Raw genomic sequence first — 6,000 nt, forward strand, 5'->3', positions numbered from 1 at the left:
CCTGGGAGAAGAGACCAATCCCCACCTGGCTAGAACTGCCCTTCAGGTAGTTCTAGAGAGTGCTGAGCTCACCTCTAAGCCTCCTCTTCTCCAGACTAAACAAGCCCAGCTCCCTCAGCCTCTCCCCATAGGTCTTATGTTCAAGTCCCTTCACCAGTCTTGTTGCTCTTCTCTGGACCCGCTCCAGCACTTCAATGTCTTTCCTGAACTCAGGGACCCAGAACTGAACACAATACTCCAGGTGTGGCCTCAGGTCATAGGGTAAGTGCAGCAGAGCGGAAGAGCTTCAAACCCCATTTTTCCTTTACTCTGTGAAGATCACTGCTGTAAAGAACCTGGTTCTGTCCTCTTTACAGCTTGTAAGCAGTAACTTCACTGAGAAAGAGAGTGGTAAAGGAGATGTTTAAGACAAGCTAGCTCTGTGCTGTTCTGTTTTGTCTGGCAATTTCCCCAAGGTCCAAAGCAGTGTCTGCCTCAGTAAATAAAACCCACTGAGTCCCGCTGCTGTAGTCCTCACCAGTGACAGACGTTTGAAATACTTACATCTTAAAGATGCTCTTCTATACTTAGTAATTTAAAAGCCATAAAACTTGGTTTCCTGAACTTACTTAGAGTTGTCACATTGCAAGCATAAGCTGTCTTTCAATTTGTTAGTCAGTTTAAAACCTTAGGAAGTTTGCAGTTCCACCTGAATTCATTAGAGAAGGGATAGTGAAACAGAAGGTGAAGATAATAGCATGTACAGGTGTAGGTGAAAAGCTTCCATGAGATATAGCAATTGCAAAGAATGAAGAGGTATGTACTAGGAAATCTGCTTTAAATGTTAAAGATTTGAAAAGAATAAAGGAAAATATTGGCATTACTTTGTGATTTTATAGTTAGCCTGCCTGCTTGATTTTGACAAAGGAATAGTTTTAGACCTAGGTGAATTCAAAAGGACAGCAAATCAGACTGCACATAGTAACAAAGTCTTCCTGGTGGAAACAACTCTCCAGAGAAAAGCACTACTTGGACAATTTTCACCCTTTAACAAGATAAAAAGATAATTAGGAAGGGTTTTGAATTGAAATAAGATGACACGTGAAACAGTGGCTGTGCCCTGAGAAATGAAAGCCCTGTGAGAGAACTGTGCCCAAAGTTCACGTTTTAATGAGGATTTTTCTGCCACTTGGGAAGACGTTCCTGACTTTTGGATTCCACAGAAAAGCGCCGATCAAGCAGGACTGAGGTGGGGCCTGTCCTGAAGGAACAGTATGTGTAGATCAGATTAGGTCGCTCACTCAGAAGAGCTCTTGAATTATCTCAATATACATTAAGTGCTTGCAAAGCCTTTCTGATTTAGGTAAGAGGCTCTTATTTAGGGTAATATACCTAATGAATGATGCAATAACCGCATTGATGTCAAATGTAAATTCACCGTAAACACAGACGAATAGTTACCTCATTTTCTTAAGGAAGATCTCATTTAACCTGTTTATGCCTATGTAAAACTGTGTGGAAGGTCTTCAAAACACTGAACATGGTTGGAATTGCTTTCTGCTATGTGGTTTGGGTATGTCTGAGGATCAGGCGTACTCAGGAAATTTTGAATGCTGTCATCTTGTTGTCATTGGACTCTATGAAACTTACTGTGTAGAATATCAAAGAAAAAGAACTTTACTCTAGGGTGTTTTTAAAATCTCCATTATAGGGAACTAACAAACCATGGCAAAATAATCTGTATTGTAAACATGCCCAAACAATGGTTTAGCATTCTGAATATTCAATAAATAAGTTGTCTTTTTAATATTATTATGTTCAGTATCAATGGCTGACGACTGCTGTCACCCCATCGAATTGTGCTAAATCCTCCTAAACAAGATACCCTTGCAATAAAGCTTCTCTTGTAATCATTTTTTGGCAAGCACATCTTACAATTGTTATTATTCTAACTGCTCACACTCGTGTGCAGCATGAGGTGCCAATGTTTTCAGTTCCAAACATTAAAGATGTGGTGATAGAGAAGGCAGCCCTTATTAATTCTGAGAGATTTGCTTAATTGGGACACAATGTGAAGATTCTCAACAATAATAACAGATGATGGGGAATAAATAGGCACGGCAGGAGAGAGGCAGTTTCTAGTGTGAATTTCCCTTTGCTTCTGTTTAATTGCATTACATACTGTGGGAAGTATCTGGAGTATGTGTTTTCTAGCTAATTTTTCTTGACTACATCCATCTAGCTACTGCTCCTGGACATTTTAATGTTTGATAATACTCTATTTGCATATGACTACACATCTATAGCTGTCATTAGAACCAATTTACACACATGATTTGCTTCTTGAAGTGTCAACGTCTGAATTTCATCTAGAGACAGGAATAGGGTCAGGGAAGTTTAATTGATTGTATAATGCAATTGAAAAAGCTGGCAGGGATCTAGGGCAATTTTGGGACATCTGTCTTTGAGTCATCAAAAATAAAGCACATAACAGCTGTGATAACAGCAGGATTATGATTAGATATACGGCATTCACTACCAGATTGAATAAGGACTGCAAAACAAAAAGGAAGTAAATAAGTCAGTTTTGATAATATTACAAGAATTTTTAGTAGGTCTGTTTTTTACCTTTTGTAAGTTTATACGTAAATACAAAGTTGAACAGAAATATGAACAAACTATATTTATTTTTCCCTAGCAAAAACTTATGTGTATGCCTCAAAAATAGAGCTTGTTGCCCAATAGTACAGTTACATAGCTAAATGCTCCATCCCACTTACTACACTGTGAGTTAGGCTAGCAATTCCTACTTCAAAATTGCAGCTATCAGGTCCTGTTAATGATTTCCACTTAAAGGATCTATGAAAGGTTTGTGACTCATTCCCTTTATAAAGTGGAATCTGCTTTATCTATTTGTTTGTTATACCATAAGTACAGTTAAAACAATTCCTTTGAAAACTAATATGGTGAGCTGTACTGTGCTCTTTCAAACATGAAAGCGTCTGTATTTTTCTTTAAAACATGCCTATTGTGTACAGGTATACCTGTCCTTATTTTATCTGCTTCAGGTTTTGAACTGCATGGCACTTGTGCTTCAGTTATTTTGTATGTGAATGTCACCTGACTTGAGGCTGACATTGGTTTTTAATGTATTACCTACTGTCTGTTTCATACTTTGTACACCTGAGAAGTACTTCGGTGAATCTTCCAAAAATTAAGTCAATTTTTTTCAGTCTGAAATGGCTTTAGTTGCAGAACTGACTATAAAACATGAGGCAGTGTTAAGTATTCATGTGATGAATTACTTTCTATCACTTCCAGTTAAGTTTGTAATTTGATGAAAGCTGAAAATATAAAACATATCTAGTTCTACAAACTTATTTTAGATTTTCCCGTCTAACTTTTGGATGCAATTCAGTTAAACTGGGTTGTATGACTTTACAACTAGAATCGGACATTTTTATGTTCTCTAGTCACCATATGAAATAAGAATAAATCTGAAGGAAAAATGCATAGCTTCAGAATTCATTTATGCTTTCCATTTAAATTATAATTCATGAAAATTGGATATATAAGTAATGACAGTTTCAAAACTAAAGCACTGGTTTCTTTTTCTATCAATACGAAAACTCATTATGCTACAGCAACATAGGAAAAACTGCAGAATGCTTGCAAAAATATGCAGCCCGGAGCTGCTTTCTTGTCCGCAGATGATTTTTTGGTACATAGATTCATTTTAGGATCAAACAAGAGGACGGACATCAGCTGAGTCGCTGAGATGTCCGGTGACTGTCAAGCTCCGCACTGCTATTGGCTTTGCAAGAATGTTTTTGTTTCTGAGATTTCTCAGCAACTGCCCTATGTGGTATAAGGCAACTTGGAGCCTTGGAATCTGTCACTTATTTATTTCAGATACCCAAATCACTGCTTCATTTAGAAGTATGTTTTGGCACAGAAAAGCACCAACTGCAGAGAAGTATGTGTTTTATGCCAACTAGTTTTTCCCACACGTAAATGTCAGCACACTAACAATCATGTCATAGTCAGTGTTTAGCAGATGCACTATTGTTTTAATTCCTGTAGGCTCCGTAGAGTTTTCTCTTAGATGTTTCATTTGAACATAACATCCTCATTTACTGCAGCAAGTGCACGTAAAATTTCTGCAAAGCAGAAACATATGCTGTTTTACCGATAGCTAGTAAGTAAAAGTAATTATCTAATCAGTGGCCTCCAAAAGACACTGAGGTGTAGTGTATCTTAAACAATAATTAAGAATGGGTTTCATACAATCATATGGCAAAGCACTTTGAGAGCCACCGTTGGTTAATTTTAATTGCAGTAAAGATGTGTAGATTTTTGAGTGATCTGTCATAGGCCAGTCAGGAGTTGTTTTCTAGTTCAATTTCTTACCTACCTTAAGAACGCTCAGTGCTGCTCCAATCTTGAACTATGGCAAAAACAAATGGTTCACTGTTTTGTTTTGAAATGAAAATGAAGCTGCATGTGGGAAGAAGTAAAGCATGTTCGTAAATTTTGCCTATAGAGCTGATGTAATGCCAGGCAATGCTGACATCAGTAATTTGCCTCCATACCATATAAATGTTGTCCAGATTTGTTTCCCTTCATGATGAGGATTAATGGTTTAGGGAAAATGTGTGAGGGAAAGGAGAATTCTAACGTAGCTTCAGTTTGATTTTTTTCAAAGTGAATTAAAAAAATCATTATAAACCTGAATAAACTGTCCACCTGAGTTATATTAGTGTAAGTACAGCAAACATGCTTTCAACTGAAGTAGAAATAGTAAACTTTCCAGGCTGAGAAGTATCTGGGGTTCATTCAGTTTGAAAAACCTATCAAAAATCTTAGATGTAGCAGAATTTTGCTCCCCAGCTGCTGTCTTCAGATCTTTCTTATATGTTAGGGCTTCTGTGCTGCTAAAGCCAAGGATGTTCTGGAGTAAGAGACGTAGACAACTGCTGACCGAGCAGATATTGCTGGGCCTGCTGTGAGTCTGCAGTTGGCATGTCGTGATACAAGTAAAGGCAGAGAAAGAGGAGCTTTTTGAAGATTGAGCTGAAATGCTTTGTAAGGAAACAATGCAGGAAATCAGCTTAAAGTATATGCAGCTGGATGCCTAGAGTTCAACTGGAGGGGAAAGAGGTGGCTGGTGCGTAGCATTTGGGGAAAGTAAGAATATTCCCCAAGAAACACAAGGCTTCACTGGCAGTGCCTTAGCAAGGAGGAAGACTTTCCAAGAAGAGAAGATGCATGTTTCTTGCAGATCTGGAGGAATTTACGCAGTCCCAAGTAAGGAAATGCAACTTAAACTTGTTTCCCTAGTCTGTATTTCAGGATCTTGTGCCAGCTATAGTCATACAGTGCTGAGGAGCTTGGTCTCAAAGCTGGTTTCCAAACTCTTCTTTCTCGTAGTGTGGCTCTGTGGGAACTTAGCACTAATGGCTATTCCCAGATTCCAGTAATGTTGAGGGTACTGTTGGGTACAGGGTGTCACAGGACAGGTTATGTAGTGGGTATCTTCATTAGCTCTATTTACTCAGCTTTTCCTTCGGCCTTTCCTAGAAGGAAGATAATTCCCAGGTGTACATTTGGGACGATTGTAAACAAGATCCCTTCAACTGGGCTTAAAATTCCAGGCACTTTCTGGCAGTTCTTGCAAAATTCAAGTTTTTAATTGTTGTAAGGGCCAGGTGTATGATATGGTAAATCTATCACTCTTTACTCTTCCAGGCTCATGTTGTTACATCTTTAGAGTGGGACTTAATGAATGAATACATTCACTTCTTTGTAAAAGATTTGAAAGTTAGGTCTCTTCAGCTTTCCAAGTGCACATGAATAGCAGATAATCAAATGATTTTGATTTTATTTCATGAAGTCTTGGAAAAAGCTTGTCTAAGTCCTAAATATGATTGGCAGTTCTGTTCAAAAGAGTTTTGATTTAAATCAAGGTTCATAAAAGACGGCCATGTTATCGACAGAAGATAAAACAATGAATGAATAATG

The sequence above is a fragment of the Streptopelia decaocto genome (assembly GCF_964273445.1).
Source record: "Streptopelia decaocto genome assembly, chromosome: 9".
Taxonomy (NCBI): domain Eukaryota; kingdom Metazoa; phylum Chordata; class Aves; order Columbiformes; family Columbidae; genus Streptopelia; species Streptopelia decaocto.